At 39.1% G+C, this 16,321-nt stretch overlaps 1 pseudogene; it reads right to left on the bottom strand.

The window, feature by feature from the left end:
* Nucleotides 1-12,147: 12,147 nt before the first annotated feature.
* LOC101642277 lies at nt 12,148-14,431 on the bottom strand (annotated as a pseudogene).
* Between the last annotated feature and the right edge of the window lie 1,890 nt (nt 14,432-16,321).

Below are 16,321 nucleotides of genomic sequence, written 5' to 3'. Positions count from 1 at the left end.
ATAAAATAATTTAAAAAAAAGAATAATGAGGGTAACAAATGTACAAATGTGCTTTATACAACTGATGTATGTATGGAGTGTGATGAGTTGTATGAGCCCCCAATAAAATGACTTTAAAAAATTAATATAAGATTTGAATATTTAAATTCTCCAGAAAATAAAGTAAACTTAGAATATATGGAAAAGCAAAAGGAAAGATTGGAAATTAAAAACCAAATCCAGAGTTTCCATTATTTAAACAGCAGGGGCTAAAGAATAAGAAAAAGAGAAAACAAACTAACAACCACTCCCATCAAACAAAGCAGAAATATAGATATCACCTAAGACATAAAGTAGAAATCCTGGTCAGAACTGAAAAAGAAAATGGAAACTATTCAGTGACTGCTCAGAGAAATGATACATTTGCCCACATGAAAACAAGTGAATTGTAGAATACTGGGGAATTCTTTAAAGGTTCGGGAGAGAACCAAAGCATTCATACAAAAGGGTTGGAATGAGAATGGTCGCATTCCATTGTCAATAGCAACATGCAAGTCAAGGGAAACTTGCTGTCTTTAAGACGTTTCTGAGGGAAGAAAACGTGCAGTATGGGATTCTATATCTAACCCAGATATGAACCAAGTGGGAAGGTAGGCGATCATATGCTATTTCTTAGGAAACTAATGGAGAGAAGTGTTTTTTTCTTCTTGTTTTTTATAAGCGTTTTCTGAGAAAGAAGAACACCTGGAATTTGGGAAATAAAAGACTGTCCAACTCAGGAGAAGTCTGACGAGAAGAACCAGGTCCAGGGAACAGCAACGGATACTGGAACCAGATGGCAGAATACTATGTGAAGGATGTCTCCAATAAGGAAAAACAAAAACATAAAATCCAGATCATTTATTTTCTGTCTTTGAACATTTGGAAAAATATTGAGAATTGTTTGATGGATCTGCTGAATATATGGGGGGAAATAGTGAAGAATTCCTAGAAAACTAAGCAAAAGAAAAACAAACACATAAAAAATAAAGTCAAGATATTGTTTGACTCAATTTTGAAAAGTGTGTGTGTCCTAATAATGTAAATAGTTGCTAATTTATCCAAAATTTCTAATAAGAAATACTTCAATAACAGGGGGAGAAGATGTGACCTAAAACTTCAATTGACATAGCAGGAATTCAATACGAAACATTTATTTGAAAAGGTAAGATATAAAAACATGCATATTTTAATTAGAAATATGATGGTAAATACCAAAGAAAATAGAGGAAACATTGGAGAGAGCTGGATTAAGGAACTAATCTATTTGGTAGTAAGTCTTTTACAGCAAAATTTTAAAGTTATGCATATATTACTTTGGAAATTATATTCCTTAAATTTTAAATCAGCACAAGCAATAAAAAAGATGGCTGGATCTATGGAAAGACAGAATAAATGGAAGAAAAGGAAGACAGTAGGGAGGAAAGGAAGAGTGATTAGAAAAGAGTGGGGTGGGGTGGGAAGCAGGCGATTGGGCGGTAAGAAAACATTATTGACAGTGCGTATTAGTTTGATGTGTATTTTCCCAGAATATATTTTCACATTCTAATCCTTGGCTCCTTATTCATAAATACGAGTCTTTATGGATGTAATACTTTAGTTTAAGATTTTACTGAAGTAGGGTGACCCTAATCCAACATGAGTGCTGTCTTTAGTGAGGGGAGGAGAGAAGGTGCTTGGTGAGGCACAGAAGGAAGTCAGTTTTTTCATGAGAAGGACTGAGACTGAAGTCATGCTGTGACAAGCCAAGGGACATCTGGGTCTACTAGAAGCTAGAAGAGAAAGAGAATCTTTCACAGGGGCCTTCAGAAAGCAGGATAATGTCAATACGCTGAATTTTTCAGAACTGTGAAGAAATGATTTTAATGTCATTTAAATGTCTTGGTTTTGTGGCCAGAGGCGACTAATACAATCTTCATTACCGACTCACAAGTTCAGGGTGAGGCACACAATCAGTTCACATAAAAAAATTCTGTAGTCCATTAGATGCTCGTCTTGGAAATTGGTTATTAATTTTATATTTAAAAATGTGAGGGTCAAGTATAGCAACAATGAAGCCCACACTTTCCTCTGGTTCTTGAACGCTTCCTCCCCCCAACTACCAGGACCCCAATTTTGCCTTGCAGACCTGGTTGGACTAGATGATGCACAGCGGTACAGACGGGATTTGGGAACGCAGGGAATCTAGGACAGAGGAACCTCTCAGGACCAGGGGTGACAGTGGCGATACCAGGAGGGAAAGGGGATGTAGTAGGGGGGAATGGATCACAGGGAGCTACGTGTGGCCTCCTCTCTGGGGGACGGGCAGCGGAGGGGTGGGTGAAGGGAGACGCCGGACAGTGTAATATAAGATACAATAATAATTTATAAATTATTAGGGGTGCATGGGGGAGAGGGGAGGAGGAAGGGAAGGGGAGGGGGGGGAAAGGAAAATTAGAGGCTAGCGAATTTTGGGAATGATGAGGGCAACAAATGTATAGATGTGCTTTACACAATTGATCTATGTTTTGTGATGAATTGTATGAGGCCCAATAAATTGATTTTTAAAAAAAGTGAGTAAAAACTCTGAGAGTCATGTTTAAAAGTGTATTTATTTTATTCACTTGGAACATCCACACAAATATTCACGCTTCCCCATGTTTCACATGGAAAACCTCCTGCCAAAGTTGGATCCAGAGAAACTGAATCATAAGCTACCCGAGGGAGTGACTGCCTCCAGCAGAGCTTTCTGATCTATGTGCTTTCAGTCACTCTATGCATCTTAAAGCAAGTGGATAGTGTAGGAAGATTTGGCATCACGTGGGAATGTCTGATAGGAAGAACCTTGAAGGACCGGGCGCTACTCTCTCCTCCCATCTGCAAATGAGTTGAGCCAGAAAATTATATGAGATTCCTGATTGAGTAGTCTTAAAAATTCTGCTTTTTAAGAGAAAGTTTGTTCTAGTTACTGACTGTATAAAATTAATTGAGAAGTATACAAATATTTCTATGGTCATACTGCACCCTTGTGCACTCTTATATTCAGCCTCCGTGTATGTTGACAGATCCAAATAATGTCAAACTTTATTTTGTACAAAGTATTAATTATGAGTGTCTGAAATAGTTCTCTTGGCAGTCATTTCTGTTTACCTTTCATTTCTATCCAGAATCTAGTTGTGAAGAGTCTCTTACAATTAGTTATGTTTTGTCAGCAGCACATAATACTTGGTCCCATTACCATTTTGTGTATATTTTTAATAAATATATCAATTTGGGGGGTGGGGGGAGGAGAAGAAAGAAAATAGCTCAGCGCTGTAGAAGCAGAAAATCCTGGCAAGATCGGAGTACATGTGTCAAATGTTAAGCTGAAGGCTCCTGCTGACTCAAGTAGCGTCCAGGGCTGCTGAACACAAGGTTAAGCAGGACAAGCGCAGGTCAGTGGCTGCAGAGGTAGAGGAATCCAGGTTAGTAAGTCAGGCTTGTGTCTGGAGAAGTGCATGAATTCAAGGCCAAAGAGCTGGAGGTCAATGAGCCAGATGCAGGATCCAGACCCAGAAACAAAGCAAGCATGGCTTCTCACAGCATTCACTTATATAGAAAGTAGGCCACACCCTTAGAGAAATCTCTGAGGCAGGAGATTGAATTACACCTTAATCTTGTAGCTATTTGGTTGCTCACGGCAGATTCTATTATGGAATTGATTACATTTTGCTAGGTCACATCATGGGGTGTTGCTGGGCTTGATCTGCCAAATCATTGAGAATCCTAGTCCAGTCAAGTTGATGCAAAACCTAACTACCACAGACTCCCAATAAGAATTATTGTTATTTAAAATATGAAACAGTTGGTTAGAAGTAATATTAATTAGACAAAATAGATACACATATTCATGAAAACGGCCCTTATGTGGGCATCCAAAAGAAACAGAGGGAACTTTTTTTGGATATAAGTAACTACTAAACACTAAGCTAGACAGAAAGTAAGAATCGATTCCCTTATTATCCCTTGCTGTAGGAAGCTTCTGGCATGCTCCCAAAGACCCCAACCTTCTGGTTTCTCTGTGCTGGTGAAACTCATCTCCCATTGAGTGTAGGCTGGACCTGTGGGTATGCTCTTACATAATAGAATGCAGCCAGAATGATGGGATGCTACCTCTAAGATTACGTTACTAAAAGACTGGGACTTCCTTCTCATCCATTCTTTTTCTATCTTCCTTCTCAGTGGAAGAAGCCATGGCATTGTGGGTATACCTATGGGGTAGACCCACACCTCAAATCAATTCCAACTCACAGCAACCCCACGAGACAGATTAGAAATGCTCCTTGGAGTTTATGAGGCTTGGGAATAGATAGCCTCATATTGCATCTTTGGAGAACAGCAGCGGGCAAAGAACTAATGCCTTAGATCAGGTGCTATTCCAGATTCAAGGTAAGCTGGAAAGCAGGTCTCCTCCAGTGGAGCCCCAGCCAACACCTTTATGGAGAGCCAATGCCTTGTGAGAGACTCTGTACAAGAGCTACCAAGGTAAGCCTTGCCTGGATTCTTAACCCAGAGATAGTGATAGGTACCAAAGGTCCATTGTATTCATAGTGATTGGTTATGAAGCAGTAGATAACTATAAAGCTTTCACTTTAGTCTCATCCAGAAAAGCCCATAATCATTTAAAATCATGTCAATAGTATTTTTCTTGATATATAACCATGAAAGGTTTTATTCCATAATTTATTAGTGGCAAGAGAATATGCATTACTTATTTCACTGTGAGGTCCAGGAATCATAGTGAAAAATTAAAATTAGGCCATAAAAGCAATGTTTCTAATACTTCTGCCTAAACAGGTTGGGGAACATACTGTAACAATTGGTTAGCTATAGAAATGTCCATGCAGATGTATCCCTTTTCAACTTGCAATATTCTCGACACTGAACATACCCATAGCTGTCACACAAACTCACCTTTGAGCTCACAGATAATTGGTTGGAGTGGACACTTGACCACAGCTGGATTAATTACATTTAGAACACGTGGTTATCTTTTAGAATGGAGACACAATGACAGAGGCATTTAACTGTGAGTATCTCCAAAGAGCTTTATGTAGACTTAAGGTCTACATATAACAATCATGGATGTGTATGGGGGGACGGGGCTTCCCCAAAAGTAAGGGGGAAATACTGTTTTCTTTTATTCCCATTTTTCTATGAACTTTTTCAAGGCCCCTTGTATATTTTGCTCGGGTCCAGCAAACCCGGAGCAGCTCGCATGCACACACAAGTATGTACATACTTAATATACACAAGCCTTTTTAAGCTAGAAGTATTTTCAATGAGTTTTGTGAACATTTTTTCTTAAGTTAACTTTGGTGAATTTCTGTTCTTAGCTGACAAGCCATCTCTGGACGAGCTGAACATTACGGAGAACCAAAAGGAAAATAGCAGATACCACTGCCTCTGGCCTAACCAGACTGCCCCCAGGGGAGGAAAGAGTAGCGTACTAATAAACACTTCATAAGAACCATCACTGATAAATAAGCCCCAAAGTTGTGATTTCTTTCTTCTGAAATATTTTTGCACAAATAAGGACTGGTAATCTCAATATTCAAACCCATCAACTGCTCTGCAGGAGGACTGGCAGCTGTCTGCTCTTGTAAAGATTTACAGATTCCAAAACTCTATGAGTCAGAATTGACTAGTTGACAGTGGGCAGGATAAGTTGTTATTAAAACCACCTATGAATTCAGATTATTTATTTTTAGATATTAACCAGCATATTAGGTGCATATAAGGAGTCTTCACAGCACTGTTGAGTAAGATTTGGACAGTAGGGTCAGCGATTCAAACCCACCACCAGCCCTGTGTAAGAAAATTGAAGCTATCTATTTCCATAAAGATGTATAGCCTTGAAAATCCTGCATAGGATTATCATAAATTGGAATCCACTTCCTGGAGGTGGAATTAGGTTTCTGACTTGATGGAATAGTAGGTTATTTGTTGTGTTTCTAACCACAAATCAGCTGTCCCAATCCAGTCACTGCTCTGCAGAACAAAGATGATGTTTTGGGCCCTGCAAAAATGTACAGCCTCAGAAACCCTACTCTCCTCTGTCTTAAAGGGTCCCTGCAGTTCAAAATCAACTTACCAGCAGGAAGTGAGGTTATAGGTTCATATCCTCCCAGAGTATCTTGTTGTCTTAATGCTGTAGTATGTTGTATATTATGACTATCTTTTAATAATTTACTACTTGATTGATTCACTCTCCATAAAGCTTTTCTAACAGGTGGGTTATCATAATTAACTGAAAGCCAAGGATAATACAAAGCATATGATAACTAATTTCTCCATCCATTTATGATGTTTAAAGGAGCTATGGTAGGCTCGTGATTATGCATTGGTCAGCAGTTCAAAACCATCATCCACTCCAAGGGAGAAAGACGAGCCTTTCTGCTTCTGTGATGAGTTACAGTCTCAGAAACCCACAGGGGAGTTCTATCCTATCCTAGAGAGTTGCTATGAGTCAGAATAGACTCATTGGCAGTAAGTTTGGTTTTTGAGTTATGGTGTTTGGAAGCCAAACTACACACGACAACATTCATTTTTCTTTGACAGTATCAAGTTACCTGAGAAATGTTTGCTGAACACCTCACATTGACTGTGTTTTCCTAGTACTTACTGGGTGTATAAGAATAGGGGAGTTCTTTAACTTCTCTGAGTTTTAGTTTTATGATCTGTAAGCCAATAATGATTTTTTCCCGTATTTTATGAGTTGGTTATGTGGATAAATATTCAGCCTATTCCTGGATACAGAATGGATATACAGTAACTGTTATTTTCCTTGTAATTATCCATACATATAAAAAATTAACTTGAATTAGTTGGCATCTGTTTGGGCCCAACAACTATAAAAATGCAGACAGAGGAGTGAATTGTAAGACATAGTGTAAGTCTTCAAACTGAGAATTCAGTACTTATCACAATATCACAAGAGCCAGAAGAGAGCCCTTTCTTAGGCACGTCTGGGGCACACAGTGAACCTTAATGTAAGTACATAAGGGCCACTGGTGACCATAGAGCCATCGAAACACCTGATAATTAAGCTCACCTGGTTCTGTCTAGATTGGATTGATTTTTTTTGGTAGTTTGACTCTTCTTTGACATATAATTCTAATAAATTAATAGTTGGTTTCCCGGGCCACATCAGATTGCCATTATTGCTAGCTATCATTGAGCTGGCCCTGAGTTATGGTGACCCCATACACAACCGAGTTGGCTGACTTTTTAAAAGTAGATTGTCAAGTCTTTCTTCCTAGTTTCTCCATCGTTGTCTGAAGGCTTTGCTGAAATCTGGTTGGCATCACAGGAGCACATAAGCTTTCACTGATAGACCCGTGGTGGAATCAGATTATCATTGTGATTGTGAGCTTCGGAGTCCATTCCTGTAGAAGAGAATAGAACTGCTCCATAAGGAGAAGTGAATTCCGAGTAGAGCACAATCCCACAGCACACCGATGCACAGATAGAGCGGCTCAGAAAGCAGCAATATTACTGTAGGTTGGTACAACAGTGGTATAATATACCTAACCAGCTGAGCCATTGTCTGGGCCACAATGTAGCTCAGTAATTAATGTCCCAAGTAATACTGAGAAGCAGTCAAGAGAAGGGCTAATAATGTTTAAAACATTGTTCAGTTATGCAAGGTAATAAGTCATAAAGATCAGAAAGTAACACACACACACACATACACAAATATGAGGGGGTACCCAAAAATGCCCAGATTATTTTTCAAAGCTATGTATTTAATTTTTTTCTTTTTTACAGAACAACCATATCACCTTCAAAATACTCTCCACCACACTTAACACATTGTCAAATCTGCGATTCCATTCTTGGAAACATTTTTTTTCCAAACTTATCTGTTTGGATGGCTGACAGCACTTTCCTCATTTTTTTCTTCACTTTTTCTATGTAATGAAATCACTGTGCTTTCGTGTTCCTCTTCATTTGCAGAAACCAGAATAAGTCTCATGGAGTGAGGTCAGGCGAGTCAGGTGTGTGGAGCAAGACAGGCATGCTGTTTTGTTTTTGCCAAAAGCTGGTGCACTGAGAGGGCTGCATGAACAGGTGCATTGACGTGGTGGCAAAACCAGTCCCCCGTCTGCCACAAACCAGGCCTTTTTTGTCACATACTGTTACACAATCTTTTCAGAACCTCTAAATAAAAAACTCGATTAACAGTTAGATCTGGTGGAACAAACTCCAAATGCACCATGAGCTGGCATTTTTGAACATTCTCGAAGTTGACAGACTTCCAGAATGAGGTTTGTCATCAATTGACATTTCACCTTTTTTGAAATGAGAAATCCACTTGTACATTTGAGTTTTCCCATAGAGCTGTCTGTGTAAGCTGTGTTCGACATCACAGCCGTTTCTGTGGCATTTTTCACAAACAGGAAACAAAATTTCAGAACTGCACGCTGTTCTCTTAAATCAGCCATCACAAAAAACAAGGTTCAAGTGAAACTGCTTTTATGAAAAAAATCACTGTGATGAGAGAGAAACTTCCCAGGGAATGCCACTTGGTGCACTAACTTAAAGCAAGCTGCTCAATGCTTACTCAGCAGAAAAAACCCGTGTACTATGAAAGCTCCACCCGGTGGAGCTTTGTTTTTTGTTTTTGTTTTTTTGGGGGAGGTGTACCCTCATATATATATATGTGTGTGTAAATGTATAAAGAAAATGATAAAAATTAGTGTTTTGAATTGTAGTCTTCAGTATTCCTTAAAATTCGATTACATGAAATATGCACTAGAGTCCTTGGTAATGCTGGATAGTAAAGGCCTTATTTAATATACATTCCATACACTATTGAGACAAAATTTAATAAATGGTTCCAGAGTGTTTGTTTTGGTCAAAGCAAAAACATCTAATACAAAGTTATAAGAGGATATAGTCACAAGCATATATCCAAATAATCTTTAAGTATTTCTGGCACATGAACTAGTACTTGGGGGCTGTAAATTCCTTTCAAAATTTATTGGAAACATCATTGAGTAAACCCAGCAGGAAACTGTGTGAAGACCATGTTCAGTTTGGTGTATTACGGTACTGAATCTTGAAAGCCTGTTACCATTAATGTGGCCCTGGAATCAAGCAAAGAAGCACAAAGATACCTGTGTAAAGGTCAAAGGTTCAAACTTTTAATTAGTGCATGGAGACTAAAAGGAGATCAATTAAAGGCTAATTCCTCCCCTCATTAGAACGTGGAGCACTTGTCTTTACAGGTATATTTACTACTGCTCAAGGTAATTTAGCTGTAAAAATTCTAGGATGTGTCCTAGATCTTTAATTCATCTTACATAATTCACTTTGCCTGTAAGTTCTATTTTTCTGTAAGACGTTGGGACTTATTTTTGCATAATTTTATATTCCTCACATAAAAGGGAACTACTTCATCATATTTTATCCCCATGGTTGATTTCATGGGTGTGCAATATGTGCAGTCACTAAGGGCCTTCTGCTCAGACGGTCTTGCACTTGATTTAATGTGCTGCTGTTGCCACATTGAAATTCTTAATAATTTCTCAACAAGGAACCTACATTTTCCTTTTGCCCCAGGCTACAAATGACATAAGCAGTCCTGTGTACCTGTTTTACAGGAATGCCCCATTGTTCCATGAGATGGTGCTGTGTGTGTGTGTGTGTGTTTAGGGGGAGAATAAAGGACAGTCTCAATAGTCAGATCACAGTGACTGTAAATTGATTATAAAATATGTGTGATTCCTTCTTCTCTCTGCCATTTTCTCTTATCATCAGGTACATTTGCATATAAAACAAGCTGACCAATGGAGCCAAGCTAGATACGCCAGAAATAGACTCATGTATGTGTGCACACTTGTTATTTAACAGATATTGACAAATAAGTGGGCTAAGTATGGACATTGAAAAAATGGTGCTAATCTATTGAAAGAAAAAAGAAAGGAGAAAATTTTACTTGTAACTTTCATATATATATATATATATATTCTGGCTAGATTATGGGATAACCGAAAGATTGTTGGTTCAAATCCACCAAGTGCTCAGTAGGAGGAAGATGTCTCAGCTTGCTTCTCTGAAGATCGCCGTCTTGGGAGCCCTGCAGAGCGGCTCTGCTGCCCGAGGGCTGTTCTAAGTCAGACTAGACTCCACCGTGGTGGGTTTGGTTTTTCATCCAGATAACCTAAAGGAAGTAAATGTCCAACCAGAAACTCAGAGGAGTGTACTCCGCTGCTAATTGAAGGGTTGGTAGTTTGAGGGTTACTGACTTAGTGATCTGCTTCTGTAACAATCACTGACTACAAAACTGTAGGAGGTAGGTCCCCTCTGTCGCTGTGGGGTCACTACGAGTTGAATACTGACTCCACAACATCTAAGACTACAAGCAGCCAGAAGAAAAATGCCACCAGTGATAGAAAATGAAGGCAAGGCGTGGATAAGTACATATTTCCAAGAAGAGGAAAGTTGAGTAAACAGTGTGCTTGGGCAAAGGGACTCTGCTATAAACTCTGAGGATATAGATGCATCACAACAAGAACAAACATTTAACCCGCATATTACCAAATACTGTCAAAGAGATAAGGCAATAAAGATGCTCAGATCTTGCTAAAAGATTCAGATATTTTAAAAATTCCTCAGAAAACGATTAAAATTTACTTGATTATAAAATGCATATGCTCTATAATCTTACAACTCTATTGTTAAGTTAGATAAAAATTCTTTCACATATGCATTGGGACACATATATAATGAAATCACTGCAATATAAAATTCTGATTTTTATGTAAGTCAATGACGACTCATAGTGGCTCTCTGTTGATTTCTGAGATTGTAACTGTTTATGAGAGTAGAAAGCCCAGTCTTTCTCCCTATACTCTGCTGGTGGTTTTGAACTGTCAATCATGGGGATTGCAGCCCCATCCCTAACCACTACACCATGAAGGCTCCATATAAAGCCACAGTATGTAAATTGGCATACTATCATTTAATGGTATAGTATACAGTGATAGAAAGAAGGCTGGTGGGATGGTGGGTTAAGTATTGGGCTGCTGAGAGGTAGGTTTTAATGCACAGGCTGCTCCTCAGGAGAAAGCGGAGACAGTTTGTTTCCATGCAGATTTACAGCCTCAGAAACCCAATGGAGCATTTCTACTCTGTCTTACGGGATTGCTATGAGTCCGAGTAGACTCAACAGTAGTGTTTTACACAGCACTGAAAATGTATGCACTACAGCTACTGGCATCACCGAAGATAAAATTCACAAACATCAGTGAGTAAAAGATACACAATTCATAATGCTCAGATAGTAGAATTTATAGGACTGTATATGACATTTCAAAAGCAAGCAAAACCCAATAATATACTTTTAGGAGTACATGCGTAAGAGGTTAAAGATGTAAAGAAGAACAGATTCGTTATTGTGGTAGTTACCTAATCTGGTGTCAACTTGCAAAAGGTAGTCAACTTGCCTGTCAATCAGGTCGCACCTTGATGACCTCATTTGGAGACACCATGGAGAGAAATAGCTCACTGCCAGTTACACACACTCTCTGCTTCATCTTCCTACTGACAAGACACATGGAGTTGTGCTAAAGCCCTGGAGCTGGAGGAGCCACACGGAGAGCCCTGCCAACACTGAGATGTTTCCACCACCCCTGGATCCACAAGACTTCCCACCCGTGAGTCTGAAAAAGAATTTATAGACTAGTAACAGACATATGGGCTAATATCAGATTTATGGACTTAACAGGGACTGGGCTGGGGTGTTTTCTTAATGTAAAATTGCTCTTTAATATAAAGCTCTCTCTTACACACATATGAGTGTCTATGAATTTGTTTCTCTAGTCAGCCCAGACTAACACAGTTATCATATCCACAAATAGGTCTTAGAGTCAAGAAAGGAGGACTATATAATCTAAGCAAAACAGGTTGGTCTTCTATATTACTGGACTTGCTAATTTCTCTTTCTCGTTAAAATACTAATTCATTGTGTTTTCTGTGCAGTTTTGGGTTCCCATTCCAGTCTTCACCGAAACTATTTAATGACATTGGTGACATTCTTCACAATAGTCTCAGTATTTATTTATTGTTATAACTTTTATCAGAGCCCACCTCAGCCAGCTGTGTTCATTTCAGCTCCTTCACCGCCAAACCTAGGGACAGGGACTGTTTCGTTCAGCTTCTCGACCTTCTCCTGTCAGTGATGACCTGGATGTAGAGGTACCCACTGCACCGAACTTTGAACTTCACATTATCCTGGTTCTTCTCGATCTTGACAGACTAAGCGTCCTTTCCAGGGCTGTGAGAAGAAAGGCCTTGATCTCTTACATTTTGCGACGTGCAGACCGCACAGCAAGCTGCAAGAGGCAAGAAGACGGAAGAGCTCACTCTTTCTTTTCTGCTTGCTTTACTTCCATGAACTTGGTTTCGCTACCCACTCATGTTTGTTTTAAATGATCTCGGCTATTTTCTCTCCTGGATATATATTTTAAAGAGTATGGTATTCACAGTAAGATCCTTTCTTTTATGAGCCAATCTGGTATTTAGCTACAAGGGCCCAGATTCAGTTCGAGGATTAAAGAGTAACTCAGGGCAAGAGTTTCCCAGAGTCCTTCAGTCTCAACTAAAGGACATTTTTAAAAGGAATTTGAGATTGTTTCATATAAAGCCATAATAATGTAGATTGGATATGTAAATCATCATTTAATAGTATAATATACAGCAATAAAAATAATTCTCTCAGAACCCATCTATTGTGGTCTCTTAACAAGAATCTTAACTATCTTTATTTAAAATCCATGTCTTATGTACTCTATTATGTATTATATACCATAATTTCATAAAAGTTTCATGTATTCAGGAATTATGGAAATAATATCTACTGCACTTAAAAGCAGTGCCTTTCAAGAAGACCTACATAAGAGAGGGTTTCACAAAGTTTACGAAAAAATGCAATGGAAAGGTAATGGAATTCCACATCCCCACCCCCGGACTTTCTTAAGCCCTTTGTGTATGTCCTTGACAAATCTTCAATGACAGTGACAAATAAATTCTTAATGCTCACACACAGCCAATAGAAACAGTATTGCATTCGTTTATACATTCAAGATTCTTTATAGCAGGTATTGTGTGCTGGGTCTGGTCCGAGTTGGTTTGTTAGAACACGATTTTAATAGACAGCTGCCAGTAAGAAGGAGAAGGCTTTGTTGGAGAAAAAATAGCAATAAATAAATCAAGAGGAATGTTGCCCTTTACAAGGAGAACAATGATCTGACTATATCTTTTCATCCATAATAATATATAAAAATAATAGCAAAAAAATTAAAATGCAAATCATTTCTTAGTTCTCAAATGCTCCTGGGACAAATAGCATGGCATCTCTTGGGGAAGATTCCTCCGGGTTTCTGTAGACCAGGGACTCCTTGATTCCTTGATGGCCTCCGGATGGTATTTCCCTTCTCCTCCATTTGTGCATGCATTTTCCTGGGCTGAATATGCTCTCTTGAAATCTCAAAATCAAGAAGGGTTAAGACATATTCTTTATTGATGTGACCTCCTTAACATAACAAATAAAGCCCTATTCCCAAGTGGTGTTCCAGCCACAAACACAGGGGTTAGAATTACCACACCTATTTTGGGGCCCAGTTCAATCCATAATGCTCCCTAAGAAGATGCATCACTTAAATTCTTCAACTCCGATGACAACTGGCTTCCTAGGATCAAAGATTTGAAGGAGACAGGTGTCATCACTATGACAACAGAGTTGGATGTAAGCTGGTGGCTCCCTCTTCCAGCCGAGTGTCCTATTGCCAACACAAAAACAGGCCAAGGGATTTTCCCTCATCGTGTGTGGGGAAAATGGGAGAAATCTTACAAATAGAGTGAAAAAGCAACTGGCACTAAATCATGATGGGTCTTTGATATCAAACTACAGCATGTAGGTTCTAATTAAGTGACAGAGAGCCATAAAAAATATTTTAATCAGACACTGCGAAGTTGTATATCTTATTTTATTTATTTAATATCTAGAGCCCTTGGGAGTTCCAGGAAGAAAAAGACAAATGCAAGTCTCTCTGAGAGGAGGCGCCTGAGAAGGTAACATGATGGGAACTGGAAAGGCAAGCTCATCAGTTAGAAATTAAGAGCTGAATATTCATTAAACATTTGATCCTTTTCTAAAACATTCATGTACAATTGAATACAGATAGTTGGATTTTCCCCCGTCTTTCTCCTTTCTTTTTGGCATTCGAGTCTTTGAAGATTGCTTTGGAAGAATTGCAGCACTATAGAAGTTCTTGCTTGAGGCAAAATGTCTTACCTTCAGCCTGAAGCAGGGTATCTGCATGACTTGTCTGCCTTTGACTTCATGCTTCCTTAGGAAATAATCTATCGTCCTTACGATTAAGTCCATGCTACCGTGGTTCTACATGCTCTGTCTAGACTACCTACTCCACAAGAACATTAGTTCAAATGGGACAAGACTTAGTAACACTAAGTTGTTGAACAAGGGGTGTCTAAAATTGTTACTGTTCTTCCAGCTGGGAGATGCAAAGACTAAAGTGTGTATTTTGAGTGTCTTGCTTACATTTTCAACTTGAGGCATGGAAGAGTTGGCTACAGAAAAGAAGAAACTAGAGCTCTTAGTCAGATGATAGAGTCTTAGCCAAGGAATGAGTGATTAGCAGACTCTCCAAACTCACCCGCCAATTTATTGTCTCTGCCTGGGCGTTTCCAGCTACAGCACGAAGAGACCCTCGAAGTACTCCTTGTACATGTTTCCTGGGAGAAGAGTTCTTCAGCCTCAAGAAGTCTGGGAGTGTGTCTGTACATTTTAACTTTTCTGTTTCTGTGGAGCTATGTTGAAGATCTTTTCCGCCCTACAGCAGTTGCGTTTCACCAGTGTGACATCCCAAGAATGCTTTTGGATTCGAATATCAACGTTATTTATTCATCGTGTTGTATATTCAGGGTTTTGGCCAGGAGAAAAGTTCTTTGAAGGAAATTCATATTTTTTGAATTAGGAAATAAACATTTCCATTTTGAGATATATATTATTTTCCTGACATACCTGCATTGAAGAGCTTGTGGCAGCAGCACTTATATCTGTGATGAATTTTGTTCTTAAGGCTCCAAGGGAAAGATAACATTGACTTGATTTTTAAGAGGTGATGCAATAAAGAGATGGGACCATAGGGTGCTCTCTATAATGTCTGATGTCGCTTAACCTGCATATTGCTCTTAGCTTCCAAATGGATGTCGCAATAAGAATCTTTGATTTCATGATTTATTCTGGAGAAGCTGAAGAAAGAAAAATGTAGGGAAAAGGTTGGTATGCTTCAAATCATGAGCTCGATAAAAAGTGTTATTTAACCAATCCAAATCCCTTTTGATTTCTAGAATCAGTAAAACAGATGCTGCAACTCTTTGCCTCTCAAAATGTGACCCAAGGTTAACAGCATCTGGGAATCTGTGAGAAATGCAGAATCCCAGGTCACACAGTTGAACTTTTGATGTATAATCTGCCTTTGAACAAGGTCTCCAGCTGATGCCAATACACACTGACATGTGAGCAACCCCTCTGTGGCTGAGAGCTCCTTGGGAAATGCAAACAGGTTGCTCTTCACCACGAACCTGGCACCAAGGAAGAAGAGACTGGCAATCCTGATGACTACAGCCCAGAAAACCCCTTGGGACAGTTGCATTCCATTTTGTAACAGATGGGGTTGCTGGGGTTGGGTGGACTCCATAGCAACGGGTTCCTGTAGAGGAGAGATATCTTCACATGCCCTAGGGCAAAACTGTGGTCATGTAAACTGTAACTTTATCCTAGAAACGTGAATTCTTCTCTAGAAATGTGATTGAAGTTTTACAATGGTCAAATTTGGGCTCTCTACATAAAATAACCCAACTGAGTCCAAATGTACCAATGTGGAAAAGTAATTTTATGATAACCCAGGTTTCCTAGGTATGTAGAATTAGGGAATTTAAAGGTTATCACTAGAGCTACTAGGGTGTAATCACAATGGGCAAACATCTTTTGCCAAATGGCAAATGAGGGGATAGCTATCATTTGGCACCACCCTGGGATTCCTGCGGTGTTTTCAGCGGTAACACGTGAAGTACTTGCTACCAATTTTGAGATTACTGTGACATGATGAAATATGAAAAGAAATCTGATGTTTGAGAGAAAAAGAGGGTCCATAATTTCTGTATTTATGGCACAAGGGCAAGAATCTTCTGACATACATCCAATTTATAAAGACCAAGGAGCCACAGTGGTGGCATCAATCTTCATAGGCAA

Source organism: Echinops telfairi, unplaced genomic scaffold (assembly GCF_000313985.2).
Source record: "Echinops telfairi isolate 266 unplaced genomic scaffold, ASM31398v2 ScPeMD7_11;HRSCAF=52, whole genome shotgun sequence".
Lineage (NCBI taxonomy): Eukaryota > Metazoa > Chordata > Mammalia > Afrosoricida > Tenrecidae > Echinops > Echinops telfairi.
This window is presented reverse-complemented; position numbering and strand designations above follow the sequence as displayed.